The sequence below is a fragment of the Notamacropus eugenii genome, chromosome 1 (assembly GCF_028372415.1).
Source record: "Notamacropus eugenii isolate mMacEug1 chromosome 1, mMacEug1.pri_v2, whole genome shotgun sequence".
Taxonomy (NCBI): domain Eukaryota; kingdom Metazoa; phylum Chordata; class Mammalia; order Diprotodontia; family Macropodidae; genus Notamacropus; species Notamacropus eugenii.
The window spans coordinates 477,641,874-477,656,850 of record NC_092872.1 but is presented as its reverse complement, the minus strand read 5'-3'; the positions used below and the strand labels follow the sequence as shown (position 1 = coordinate 477,656,850).

At 41.5% G+C, this 14,977-nt stretch overlaps 1 protein-coding gene across 13 annotated transcripts in view; it reads left to right on the top strand.

The window, feature by feature from the left end:
- The window catches only part of ZNF618 (zinc finger protein 618), a 231,118-nt gene that overhangs the window by 62,707 nt on the left and 153,434 nt on the right, over positions 1 to 14,977 (top strand). For 2 of the 13 annotated variants that reach the window (XM_072632443.1, XM_072632442.1), the window contains exon 1: positions 10,172 to 10,275. The exons of the other annotated variants lie outside the window; for them this stretch is intronic. The gene's annotated coding sequence lies outside the window, so the exon portion shown is untranslated. Of the gene's footprint in view, positions 1 to 10,171; positions 10,276 to 14,977 lie in introns of those variants that run through there. 13 annotated transcript variants of the gene reach the window in all.

Below are 14,977 nucleotides of genomic sequence, written 5' to 3'. Positions count from 1 at the left end.
TGAGATGGAGTTGATGAGATTTAGGGGTGCTGGGGACCCCGAAATATTGATAGTCTGGGTCTTGCTCGAATGAATTTGACTAAACCTTCTTAAAGTCAAAGAAAACAAAGTTTGTTAAAGATTCTTAAAGATTCGCCAAATTGAGTTGTCTCTTAAGGAGCTTAAGCATTTGTAACGCTTGTATTGCAAAGCCGGCCAGATAGAATCTCAGCTAGACAGAATCTGAGCTGGATTGCATCTAAGCACCTTCATGGAGGTGAGATGGAACTAAATACAGAAAAGACTACAGGAGGGATCTGGGGGTGGTCCAGGGTGCTGGGAGGAGGTGTTTAGGGAGGGTCTTGAGAAGTCCAAGGAGGGAATGACTGGTCAAGGGTTGGAAACAGGTGGAGGCAGTCAGGGGATATCAGGCAATGGAGGGTTTGGGTGGGAAACAGGTGGGGCAATCCAGGGATCTTGATAGGGCAGTATGGGAATGAATACAGATCTTGATGGGGGTGGTCAACAGCTTGGGGAATGGGGTTTTGATGGGATCAAGGGTGGGGGTGCAACAGAGACCTGGGCATAGTGATAAGCCCTTGGGCTTCCTGTGACTGCCCGAACAAATGGGAAGATTCCAAGGAAGATTCAAGGGAGGCTCCCAGAGTCTGAACCCCATCAGAGTCTCCTTGTTTTTGATGGTAACTGGGGTATTCACTTCTAGGCCTGAGACAGGACATCACTGTGGGACAGCTCCCAAGGTTCTCAGAATCAAGCATGGCAGAAACTGCTTCTTGTACTATCTAGTCATATACTCACACACCTTGGGCATCTCAGGGAGAGCTCTGATTTGCTTCTCTGGCCTCTGACCTTCCTCTTTCTCCCTGTTCCCTTGATCATTGGTTCTTAACATTTTTTGTGTGTACCCTGGATCCCTTTGACAGAAAGGTGAACATATAGAAGCCTTCTTAGAATAACACTTTTAGATGCATAAAATAAAATACTTAGGATTACAAGTTCATTATCTTTTTCTCCAAGGTCCTTGTTAGCCACTGCATGACTTAGCCAGCACAGGATACAGACAGATAGGCATGCTGTAGTTTATTTATCCATTCAAGAGTGATTGATGACATGTGTGTTTCACAGTTCCAAAGAGAGTTTTTGTGTGTATGTATGTATATTTTTCTTTCCAGAACTGTGTGACTCAGTGTTTACATAGCAGCTTTGGGTAAGATTAAGATTCTCTTTATCCTATGAATAAGGTACTTAGTAGGAGCTAACAAATGCTAATTAAACGAAGTGATTGATGGAGGAGATACCAGCTCTTCCTAATTCACCAGTTAAAGCTGAGGACACAGGCGTTTTTCCTGTCACCCAGTCTCACCACCTAGGGGTTTTCTTTGACTCCATTACTTCATAATGTCTCTCATACTCATCTCCTTTTCTCATCTGATACTGCTGCCTTGGTAAAGACTCCATCATCTGTCATCTGGGTATCAGTAAACTCCGGTAGCTCCCTAGGATCCCTAAGATCAAATAGAAAATCCATTGTTTGGCTTTTAAAGACCTTCACACTTGGCTTCTTCCTTGCCTTCTAAACTTCTTACATCTTACCCCCTTGTGTACTGGGATCTGGTGACACTGGACTCTTTGCTATTCTTATTCTTTAGACAAGACATTCTACCCCTGGACATGATGCATTTTCACGAGCTGGACTGCATCCCTTCTTCTTCTGCCCTGGCTTTCCTGGTTTTCTTCAAGTCCCAGCTAAAATCCCACCTTCTACAGGAAGGCTTTCCTGATCCCCCCCTTAATGTGAACGCCATCCTTATGAGATCATCTCCAATTCATCCTGTACATACCTGGTTTTCACATTGTTGCTTGCATGTTGTTTCCCCCATTAGATTATGAATTCCTTGAAAGCAAGGCTTGTTTCTGCTTCTTTATCTCCAACACTTAGCTCAGCATCTGGCACATAGTAGGCACATACATACATACATAAATGTGTGACTACAAAGGAAACCAATTGTAAATAAAATTGTAATTACATAGCCTCCCTTAAATCTGTCTAAAACGCCACGGGGAGGGGGGGGGGTGTCTGTGGGTTCCAGATTAAGAGCCATAGAGATTCCTGGATGTTAAAGGTCAATCAGAAGGAGTTCCCCAGGTTATGGATCCCAAGACCTAGGTACAAGTGTGTGTGTTAATGAAAGGTCCATCATGTGCCATTGCTGAGTTCTTCCTCCAAACCTGTCTTTTAACAGGCAAACTGAGGCCCAGGGTAAGAAAGTGGCAGAGCTTCTTTTGACATTCGTATAGAACTTTGGAGTTTGTGAAACACTTTGCTTACATTTGGTCCTTGGAATGGCCCAGAGAGATAAATATTGCCAGTATTAATTATCTCCATTTTGCAGATAAGGAAACTGAGGCTCAGACAGTTTAAATACTTTGCCTAGGGTCGTGGAGGTGCAAAACCTCAGAGGCAAGATTTGAACTCAGCTCTTGCAGGGTTCTTCAGTCCAGCTTTCTCTGTTCTTTCTGCCACGCCACGTTGTTCAAGATGTGTGAATTGGTGCTCAGGAGGCATTGGGACTTTAGTTACTGATTTAGAACTCAGATACTGGCCTTGGCCTCAAGGTTCAGAAGTAGTCTGAAAGGTAACATAGAGATTCAACCATCAAAGCATGTTGAGCATCGTAATGGTTTTTCTTTGCTTCTTGTAAAGTTCTCTGTGACCCAGAATGGTAAGATCTAAGGAGAAGATAAAAGAAGAAACATTCAAGTCTTTAGACTGCTTCCATCTCCATTCTGAAGCCTCCCTGTGTCTGTCAGCAGCTGCTGCTGTCTTCATTTCGTTCTCCAGAGTGCAGATTTGAAGGGGACAGGGCCCTTAAATTCAGCTTACCATAGAATGCTGTGACTTTTCTCTAAATATTAATGATGGTTTATTGAATGTGATGGTCCTTTCTCCCAGTAATGGCTTTGAGAATTCATAAGCATTTTGCAACAAGATTCTCCATTCCTTACCATTTGATTTGAGCTCTCATTTGCAAAATACTTTGGGAAATTTCAATACTCTCTTGTGATCAAGTGAGATAATGTATGGAAAGCATTTTTTGCAAACCTTGAAAGTGATATATAAAAGTCAACTTATTATTGTGAATGTAGGAGGTGGGGGTGGGGTGAGGTGAAGAAAGGTTAGTAAGGAGCAAATAGGCTTCATCAACACAAGGATATTATTTAGACTGTGGGAAATTGTGGTCCCACTAGGGGCTGACCACACTGAGCGCTGGGGCCAGTTCTGGAGCCACATTTTAAGAGGAAAATGAAGAAACTGGAGCTTGTTCTGAGGATGATTGAGGGGTCTTTGAAAATATATCTTTTGAAGTAGTGTTGGAGTTGGGTATGGGGAAGAACTGAGTGAGAATCCCGATGCTGACATTTGCTAGCTATGGAAATCTCAGTTTCTTCATCTGGAGTACAATGGTAATAATACCTGATGCCCACATCCTGGGATTTTTGTGAGGGGAAAGATTTGTAAACCTTAAAGTGTTACGAAAATGTAGGCTCTCTCCCCTGTGATTCAAGTGGAGGTGGGACAGGCTGGTATAATGGAAAGAGCCCTGGTTATGGAGGCAAAGGGACTTGAGTTTGAATCTAAGTTGCTTTACATAATACCTGTAAAACTTTGGGTGAGTCCTTTCATTCCTCTAGGCCTCAGTTTATTCATCTGTAAAATGAAGAGGTTGGACAAGATGAGCTCAAAAATCACTTCCAGTTCTAAGTGCCATGAACTCTGAATTGGTGATATTTTTCCCCAAAGAAGGGAAGAAAGACTAAGGGAGAATGTAATAATTGTTTTCAAATAGCTGAAGGATTCTTTGAGGAAGAGACCAATTCTGCATGTTCCAGAAGGAAGAACTAGGTTTAGAGGAAGTCCAGTTTCAACCCAGTGGAAGAAAAGATTGGGTAGAAGAATGGATTAAATGACCTCCTGAGACACTTTCAACTTTGAGATTCTTGAATTCTTTGAGGTTTCTAAATTATAAGGATGAACTAGATGTTAGTCATTTTTATAACTCCTTCCAGTGCTTAATGCAACATAGTTTAATGGACAGGGCACTGGAGTTTGGGTCAGGACAATCTGGTTTCAAATCTTGCTGGTTTAAGCTTTATAGTCTCAGTTTCCTCATCTGTAAAATCAGGAAATTCAACTTAATGGCCTCTGAGTTCCTTTACAATTCTACATCTATGAACTCTTGAACCCTACATATACTTGTCAGTGAGGGGCAGCTGGATGGTGCAGTAGATAGAATACAAGGGCAGGAGTTGGGAAGGCTCATCTTCTGGAGTTCAAAACTGGCCTCAGACTAGCTGTGGGACCCTGGACAAGTCATTTAACCCCTCTTTTTTTTTTTACCTCATCTGTAAATGGGGACATGCTGGAGAAGGAAATGGCAAACCACTCCAGTATCTTTGCCAAGAAAATCCCACAGACAGAGTCCATGGGGTCAGGTAGAGTCAGACATGACGGAATAAAGACAGCAACACCTAATCTGATGCTGTCTGTGGAACACCTTTAGTGATGTCAGTTTCCCATATAGGAAACAAAGGAAGTTTCATTTCTACAAGGTAAAAACTTCGTAAAGAGAAAGTTGACCTGTGGCCTAGTAGAGTCAGGTGAAGAATATCAGAAACTAATGCCCAGGCCTGATGAGTTTGAGGGAAGGCTCATCAGAAAGGAAAATGCAATCACATTTGTTAATAGGATTGGAGAAGATTGTGACCCTAAAGAGAACGGACCAATCCATTATCTGATGGGAGGATCTATCCTGCATGAACTTGATAAAAAGGGCTTCACTTCCATATCTCACCCTCTCACTCTGCCTTTCTGAAGAAGCATGGAGTTCACCTTGACCAAGGTCTTCAATTCCTCTGAACTTCACTTAAATAAATTTTACTTGATACCTTTTTGGTGAGTCAAGTTTGTTGCTAACAATTCTGGCGCCCAATGTGGGGCTTGATTCGCTGTCTTGGAGGAAGGGATAAAACTTGTGGGGATAAATGCTCCTGTAAAAAGATTTTTTTACAATCCCTGTAAGTTTTGTCTATTCCGGTTCAAACACGTGACTTCGAACTATGTGTAGGAAGCTCAGAGGAACTGAGAGAGGAGGGCCCCTGCCAGCTTTCCACTATCAGAGGTAAGAACACCCAGAAACTTATACTCCAGGTCAGTCTTTTACTGATGGAGTCAAGTTTGGTGCTGTGTTCTGTCGGTCAAGTTAAATCTTTGTCTGGAAGTTTAACTTGGACAGAGTCCCAGGAATTAGAGCAGTGGGAGGGAGGAATTCTGTGATTAACCTCCAGGAAAACATACCTCCAAAGAGCCCCCAGGGGAAGATGCTATTATATTGAGAGGATGCTCCCAGAACTAAGGGAAAGGATCAGAAAAAGATGATAAAATATTGTTGTCGGGAGTGGACTAAAGGACCTATCCTGATACCTTTAGTATTCTGGCCAAAATTTGAATCAGATGAGGATTGGATCTGCCAGTTACTAAATTTTTATGTAAACAGTAAAGGGAAAGTGATAGAAGAAGAAAAGGACTATGCTGATTGCTGGGGCCCCGCAACTGGCATTTTCCTAAGCCAAACAAAAATGAAGGAAGGGGATGAAGGAAAGCAGGAAACTTCCTCTTCTAAATGGGATCCCCTCCTTGCCTTACCTCCCCCACCCCCTCCATACAATATATCCCTGCCTAACCTACCACCTTCCTTGCTTCTTGCTCCCTCCCCTTCCCCTCCCGCTGAATCTGTTGCTAGCCTACCTACTAGGGAAGTAGAGGAAAGGCTATATTCTAGATTAAGAAAAGAATTGGAGCAGTATAAGCAACATATTCAGATCCAGCCCTTTAAATCTAGATGAGAGCAGGACAGAAGAAGTCTGAATAGCATTGCTCTCTCAGGCTTCTGTGTTTCCTTTGCGAGAAGTTCCAGTGAGAGGACCAGTGGGAGGAACTGGATTTGTAAATGCCCCCTTAAGTATCACTGAAGTAAGGGCTTTTTTAAAAAAGGAAATGAAGTCATTGATAGAGGATCCTGTGGGATTATCTGAACAGATCGATCAATTCTTAGGACCGAATATTTACACGTGGGGTGAATTAATGTCAATTCTTAGTATTTTTATTCATGGGGAAGAGAAAAGTATGGTAAGGAGAGCTGCAATAGTGGGATGGGAGAGAAGACACCCTCCAGCCCCAGGAGTGATCCCAGCAGAGGTCAAGTATCCTAATGCAGACCCAGGCTGGCATCACAATAACCAAGCCTATCGAGCAAATATGCAAGATCTTAGGGAACTGATAATAGCTGGTATTAAAGAGGCTGTCTGGAAATCTCAGAATTTGAATAGAGTATTTGAGATTCATCAAAAGAAAGAAGAATCTCCTTCCGAATTTTTAGAAAGAATGAGAGGTTTTAGGAAATATTGCGGATTAGATCCCCAAGATCCCCTGGCAGAAGGGATGTTTAAGGCACATTTTGTGACCAGTTCCTGGCCAGATATAAATAAGAAACTTCAAAAACTAGAGCAATGGAGTACTAAACCTTTAGAAAGAGGCCCAAAAGGTCTATGTCAGAGGGAAGATGAGAAGCAAAAACAGAAGACCAAGATTATGGTTCAGACTGTTAAGGAAGTGATTAAGTGAGAGGGACCTAAGAAGGAACCAAGATGGAGACAGACACCAAGGAGGGAGGAAAGAAAAGGCTAATAAGAACTGAGGGAAAGGGTGACCAGGAGAAGATATATGCTTCAAATATGGAAAGTCAGGACATTTCAGGAAAGATTGTCCTGAAGGGAAAAAGGAATGAGTGGTGCCCCTTATGACTTTTGAGGAAGATGAGGACTAGGAAATTCCAGGAGTTCTTTCTCCTTAGGCCTGACCGAGAACCCCTAGTAAATGCAGAGGTCTGAACCTTCAGAGAACGTGTCCTGTTCCTGGTGGACACCAGGGCTGAGAGATCCTCACTGAGTTTCAAGCCTAAAGGGATGGAACTCAGTGAGAAGTCTCTCAGTCTCTGGGGTGAAATTTAGAGAATTTTCATGTAATGATTTTTGAGGAAACCATAATCCAGTGTGGGGATAGACAAACGACCGCTAGATTCTTGTTTATCCTGGAAGCTGGAGTGAGTTTATTAGGGAGGGATTTAATCCTTAAATTGGATCTAGAAATAAAAGTAGTGTATGAACAATTGGCTGTCCATATGTTAAATATGTTAAATACTGAGACATATCAGAATTAAACCAGAGGTTTGAGTAAAAGAAGGGAATCGTGGGGATATGAAGGTTGAGCCGATAGAGGTTAAGTTAAAGGACCCCCAGGCGGTAGCCTGTATTAGACAGTACCCCATTCCAATGGAAGGAAGGAAGGGGTTACAGCCTGTCATTGATCAGTTATTGGAGGAGGGACTTTGGGCACCCTGCATGTCCCCTTTTAACACTCCAGTGCTCCCAGTCCGAAAGCCTTATGGAACATACTGGCTGGTACAAGATTTAAGGAAAGTAAACCAACTTGTGTCAGTTTGTAATCTGGTAGTTCCAAATCTGTATACTCTCCTTAGCCAAATACCGCTGGGATATGGTTGGTTCACAGTCATTGATTTAAAAGATGCCTTTTGGGCTTGCCCACTAGCCAAGGACAGTAGGAATTTGTTTGCTTTTACTTGGGAAAATCTAAAAACAGGCTGAAAACAGCAATACAGGTGGACAGTTTTACCCCAGGGATTCACTGAGGCTCCAAATCTTTTTGGACAAATTTTAGAAGGTCTTTCAGAAAAATTCGAACTCACTGGAGGCCTAAGTCTGTTACAATACGTAGGTGACTTACTCCTCTCAGGAGAAAAGGAAGATGTTTCACAAGCCTCAGTGAATCTCTTAAACTTTTTGGGAGAAAATGGATTGAGAGTATCACCAAAAAAGTTACAGTTCGTGGAAAGAGAAGTGAAGTGCTTAGGTCACTTAATAAGTAAGGGAATTAGGAAGATCAACCCTGATAGGATCAAGGCCATAGTTGAGATACCCCTCGCTAGGACGAAAAGGGAATTGAGAAAATTCCTAGGTTTGACAGGGTGTTGTAGATTATGGATTGAGTCCTATGCACAACTAACAAAGGATTTATATAAGAACCTCCTAGAAGAGGAACCTGAGCAGCTCAAATGGTTAGAGGAAAGAGAAAGGTTCCAACAAATTAAGCGAGCTCTAGTCACTGCTCCAGTATTGACTCTGCCTACTTTGGATAAACCTTTCCATTTATTTGTTACTGTGGATAAAGGGACTGCTCTGGGGATTTTAACCCAGTTAGGGTCTGGACAAAGACAACCAGTTGCCTTTTTGTCCAGGATACTTGATCCTGTTTCAAGAAGGTGGCCAGAGTGCATACAGGCAACAGCTGCAACTGCGCTATTGGTAGAAGAAAGCTGAAAATTAACCTTTGGGGGAGCACTGGTAATGAGCACTCCACACCAAGTAAGGACTATCCTAAACCAAAGAGCAGGCCACTGGCTGACTGATTCAAGAATACTAAAGTATGAGTCTCTGTTATTAGAAAAGGATGATTTGATTTTGAGCACTGAAAACTGTATTAACCCTGCCACCTTCCTTCAGAGAGGGGAATCAGATAACTGAGAACCTGAACATAGTTGTCTGAATGTAATAGATTTCCAGACTAAAATCAGGTCAGATCTGAGAGATGTTCCTTTTAAAACAGGGGAGCAATTATTCATAGATGGATCCTCACAGGTAGTTGAGGGAAGAAGGAGAAATGGCTATGCAGTTGTAAGTGGGAAGGATTGGTCAGTATAAGAAGCTGGATCCCTAGCGAAAGGTTGGTCAGTACAAATGTGCGAACTATACGCCTTAAATCAGGCCCTAAAGAAATTGAGTGGAGAAGAAGGAACCATTTATACAGACTCCAGACATGCCTATGGAGTTGTATATACCTTTGGAAAAATTTGGGAGGAACGGGGCTTTATAAGTAGTAAAGGAAAGAACTTGGCTCATGGTGAATTAATTAGACAAATATTGGAAAATTTATTACTACCACTAGAAATAGCAATAGTTCATGTCAAGGGACACCAGAGAGGGAATTCATTAGAGGCCAGAGGAAATCGATTTGCAAATTAGGCAGCAAGGGGGACAGGAGAACAAGAGACTCCCATGCTGGCCTTAATACCACAGATAGATCTCCCCAAGATGACCCCTATCTTTAGCCAGAGGGAAAAAGAATTGTTAGAATTAGGGGCTATGGAAGATAAGAGGATGGTGGATACTCCCTGATGGGAGAAAAATCAACAAGGGAATTGCCAGAGAACTAATGGCAGTCTTACATAAGGGCAGCCATTGTGGGGTTCAGGCCTTGTGTGATGCCATTTTTAAGCAGTTTGGGTGTGTTGGTATTTATACCATAGCAAGGCAGATTACAGAAAGATGTCTGATTTGTCAGAAAGTCAACAGAAAGGTTCTAAGAAAACAAAAGGGGGAAGGGAAATCTCACTAAGACCCTTACAGAGCATTCAGGTGTACTTTACTGAAATGCCAAAAATAGGAAGGCTTAAGTACCTGTTGGTAATAGTAGATCATTTAACAGGGTGGGTGGAGGCTTATCCTCTAAGTACAGCTATGGCAGCTGGGGTTAGCAAAATTCTACTTGAACAAATTATTCTTCATTTTGGATTGGTCAAAAGGATTGATTCAGATAATGAGACACATTTCACAGCTAGAATATACTACAAAACATTATGGAATGTTTAGAAATAAAGTGGGAATTTCATACCCCTTGGCATCCACCTTCCTCAGGAAGAGTGGAACGAATAAATCAAACCCTAAAACAACAAATTGTTAAACTAGGAATTGAAACAAAGCTACTCTGGACCAAATGTTTACCGTTGGCTCTCCTTAGAATTAGAACTGCCCCAAGGAGAGATATAGCGTTATCATCTTTTGAAATGTTGTATGGAATGCCTTACCCTGGAAGGGAAGGAGAGATTCCAAACTTCCAGACAAAGGATAGATTCTTGAGAAACTACATACTGGCAGTGTTTGCCTCCATTTCAGAACTCTGGTCAAAGGGAGTCTTAGCCCAGACTCTACCCCTTGAGTTCATGGTACATTCTTTCAAAGCAGGTGATTGGGTCCTGAAGGGGAGAGAAGCTACAGCCTGGTTGGGATGAACTGTTCCAGATCCTGTTGACCACTGAGACTACCGTAAGAACTGCAGAGCGAGGTTGGACACGTTATACTAAGGTAAAGGGTCCTGTGCCTGAGCCAGAGGAACCCAGTAACATGGAAATGGAATGGAACTGGAAAATAGTACAACAAGATCCTGAGACTTTAAAATTTACCCTTCGGAAGGAACAGTGACAGATTAATAACTAACTCAGCCTCTTTCTCTGTAATGTTATTTAGAATTGTCTTAGTTTCTGGTGGTTAGGTAAGAACTGTCTATCTCTAAGTTTCTTGAACCATTTTCCAGTGTTACAAAACCGGGTGCCATTACAGAAGGGTGGGTGATTCTTAATGACTCGTCTCTACCATGGTCTCTGGAATGGCAGCTACCCACTTCATTATTCCTCCGTTTGTAAGCTTTGTAATAGGAACTCAGACCAATGAATGGGATGGATATCCAGTACATCAGATCATACTCAAAAAGAATTTGATAGTACAAATAGCTGTTTGATACTTGCCAGGTAGTGGTTTGCCCCCAAGACCTACATTACCAAAGAAAGGATAGGAACTATGATCGGTATGTATGCCCAGAGCCAAATTGTCAACACGACAGGGACAAAAAGAGGAGCCCATGTCCCTCTTGGAATGATGTATGGTTCATGACTTCTGGCTGGTGATCCAGCACTGCCCAGAATCATGAAGTCAAGGGGCTTACTAGCAAAATAGTTTTCTCCACAGGGTCAGATCCAGGACCAGATGGTCAGAAAGATAAGTATTAACGTATTAACTTTTGTTAACCCGGATGACAGTGTGATAGCAGTGTATGAGTTTGGGCATTGGTCCCAGGGAGGCAGGTTAAATCCCATGGGGAGAATAAATATCAGTTTTGAGGTTGTGAAGATTTGGGAAGATAATAGGAAATTAACTACATCCCCTTCAGGAGAGGATGAAAACTCATATAAGACTTCAGATATTGTGATTAAGGCAATTGAAGTTACTGACCTAAGACAAACAGATAGAGATCGAGACTGGATATGGAGAAATGAACACCTGGGTTGAATGGGTTAAATATACATTCAAAACCTTGAATAAAAGTAACTGTTATGCCTGTGCCTCAGGCAGACCCACAGCCCTCGTCATACCTTTCCCATTTGGAATGGATGGAAATGAGGAAAAGTTTAAATGTATAGTGTAGCTTTTCCTAAATAGCACACCCAGAGAAAATTTGTAGTGCTTGGTCCAGCTTATTTCCTGAGGATTGGAGGAGAGATAAGGAAACAAACCCCTATCATCCCCATTACTTCCTCATTAGCGCCAGAGAATTATTCTGCATGCCTCACTAGGGAGATAGAGAATCCCCAGGTTCCTGGCAACATACCTTGAGCCTGGAATGTCACCCAAGGAGATAACATAGGTGATTTTTCTCAGCTGATCATTCCCCAGGCCGACCTCTGGTGGCTGTGAAAAGAAGGCCCTCAGACCAACGTTAACCAAAAGGTGGTGAGGAACTTGTGCTCTGGTACAATTGGCTATACCATTCATACTGATGTTCTTGGAACCATCCTTAAAGACTGATCCTCCTAGAAAGAAAAGTGAGGCTGCAAGGCCATATGGGTCCTTTGATACTGGGTAGCATCAGGCTTTGAATTTCTATTCTGTGGGTAACCATAAACAAAAATGTAGATTGGATAAATTATATATATTATAACCAACAAAGATTTATAATTTATACCAGGGAAGTAGTAAAAAGGCTGGCAGGGCAGTTAGACGCCACCAGCAGGTTGGCTTGGGAAAATTGAATAGCATTAGATATGATACTAACAGAAAAAGGAGGAGTTTGTAAAATGATAGGAAAGGGAACCTGTTGCACATTTATCCCTAATAATACTGCCCCTGATGAGTCTGTCACTTGGTCTCTAGCCCGGAATTCTGGCATTGACAACCTTATTACTGAATGGATAGAGTCCTGGTTTGAAAATGGAAGGGGATTGCAGTATCAATTAATCAGTTCCCTAATTGTAGTAGCAGGGATTCTGACTGTAGTAGGATGCTGTATTATCCCTTTTATCAGAGTATAAAGACTAATAGAAACAGTATTAACTAAAACACTCTGCTGGGACCCACTTATGGGAGTACCAGTTGCAGGACCAGGAAGGGTTGAAATGATGATTGAAAGGATACATGACCACTCCTCTCCCTCAGAGGAGGAATGTGAACTCATGTTAAAAAAGTTTGAAGAGGGAAATAAGGATTAACCCTTATTAAAAGGAGGGATCTGTGTGGTAGAATTCCTCTTGAAAAAAAAAGAGAATTCTTAAAAAATATGTTTATGGGTATGATTATCAATCCTATTCCATCTAAGGATGTATTAAGTATATTGAAAAGTTTATTTCTGCTGTTAAGGAGGTTTTAACTAAAATTGTTTTGCTATGTTTGTAAAAGGAAACTTATAGGCAAATGTGAAAAGGCCTTGGTTTTGGATCTTGTGTTTGTTCCTGTTGATTGGGTTCATGCAGGTTTTGTAATAAATTGTAAACTATTCTTAGGTAGATACTTGTTGTATGGAGAAATGTTTTGTAAAATCTTTTGTATAAGGCCTACTTACCAAATTTATATTTGTCAGCTAATTTGTTATAATAACTTCAGGTTTTATGGGCATTGGAAGATAAGGGACAAGATAAAGGAGATCTGGAATTTTATAACTCCAGGAAGTTCTGTGATAATTTTAAGACAAAAAGCCCCTGGCCCCATCCCCCTTTCTTTTGAAGTCCATTCATTACCTAAGGACTTCTTAAAATCTAATCTGAACCTGAGATGCTCTGAGGAGAGATGTTAACAATTTCCTATTGTTGAAGGCAAAGGCTGGGCAGTAACTGGGAGATTTGGATTGATAGGATTTAGAATAGGAAGTAGAACAGAGATTTGGGCATAGTGATAAAGTGGGCCTCAGGTGAGCCAGTTCATGTGGGGAGACAAGTTTTCAAGGTGAGGTTTTCCAGGGCTTTTTAGACAAATAGGACAAAAACTTTTTTGGGTAAATAGTGTGGAGGCACTCAGGTCAAGGGCTTGTGAGGCTAGCATATATAGTTATTATTTTGTCTCGGTTAATGTTAAAAGAAAAATGGTTTGTGGTCTATATTGTAAATGCTTTAAAAGAAGCATCACATGACCAGAAGTTGGAATTGTTTTATGATGTGATATGGACTGTGTTAAAAGTGATTATTGTATTTATGTAAGTACTGGAGCCTGTTATTGACTCTAGTGAAATTTCATTTTCCTGATGGGGGAAATGAATAATGAATTAATGTAAAATGTAAAAGCCACGTTTTAATGTGAATTTCTTAAACATGACAATTGGCCAAAGTTTCAATTTCGATTTTGTAAGAGTGATAAGGTGTAGAAAGCTTAGGAATGGTCATCTAAAATTGCATTAAGGCCAGTTTTGTAGGAGATTGGACATCTGGATTTCTACAAGAAGATAAAGGGAAGAAGATACTGAGATGCTGTGCTGAAGACTGCTTGAAGGAGCATCCAGATCAGAAAACTGCATCAGATGATGTTCCTCCCCAGATCTACTGTATGAGATGGAACCTCTAAATGGACAGTTCATTAATTTACCTTTTCCTTTGAATCTCTGTATCTGTACTTATAACAAGGGGACTGCCCCCTTGTGATTTGTCAATGCTTGGGTCAATTTTGTTCCCTTCCCATATTCATATAAAGGGGAAGGGAAGAATTTATAGGGGAAAGAAAGGGTGGAGTTATTGATTGATTATAGGTGTGGAAACAAATTTTAATAAAGAGAAAAGGGAGGATTTTGTAGGAAACAAAGGAAGTTTCATTTCCACAAGGTAAAAATTTCCTAAAGAGAAAGTTGACCTGTGACCTAGTAGAATCAGGTGAAGAATATCAGAAACTAATGCCCAGGCCTGAAGAGTTTGAGGGAAGGTTCATCAGAAAGGAAAATCCAACCGCATTTGTTAATAGGATTGTAGAAGATTGTGACCCTAAAGAGAACGGACCAATCCATTATCTGATGGGAGGATCTATCCTGCATGAACTTGATAAAAAGGGCTTCACTTCCATATCTCACCCTCTCATTCTGCCTTTCTGAAGAAGCATGGAGTTCACCTTGACCAAGGTCTTCAATTCCTCTGAACTTCACTTAAATAAATTTTATTTCATACCTTTTTGATGAGTCAAGTTTGTTGCTAACACCCACCAGGAGTCAATTCTTTGGGTTTAGAAGTCTGGGAAATCAGTGAACATTTGGGATTGGATGCCCTAGTCTTTTATCCAGTCTTGGCTGATTGAGTAGACTGGAATCACATTGAGTTTCATGTCGTGAAAAAAGGGACAGAGCTGGATTTAAATTGCAAAACATCAATTAAAGAATAAATTGAAGGACCCTGATCTTTAGATACTTATCAGTGAGCATGTGTGTGTGTTCATCCTTCGTTGCTGAAGAAGACCATGCCATCAGAGAAATGATGACATGACTTGCACTTGACTTTGTTTTGAGTGAGGGAGGGCTGTGCAGGTCACCAGCCTCATTTCTCCAGAGCCATCTGAATCCAGTGACCAGATATTCCTTAGGATGACTGGAGATGACCCAGGATGAGGCAGTTGGGGTTAAGTGACTTGCCCAAGGTCACAGCTAGTGAGTGTCAAGTGTCTGAGGTGAGATAAACTGTTGGCAACTGGAGTGTTGTGGACTGTTGCTGTGGCATCAGATTGGGGAGTTGCCTCTGTTAGTCCAATGTGGAATGACTTCCAGTTG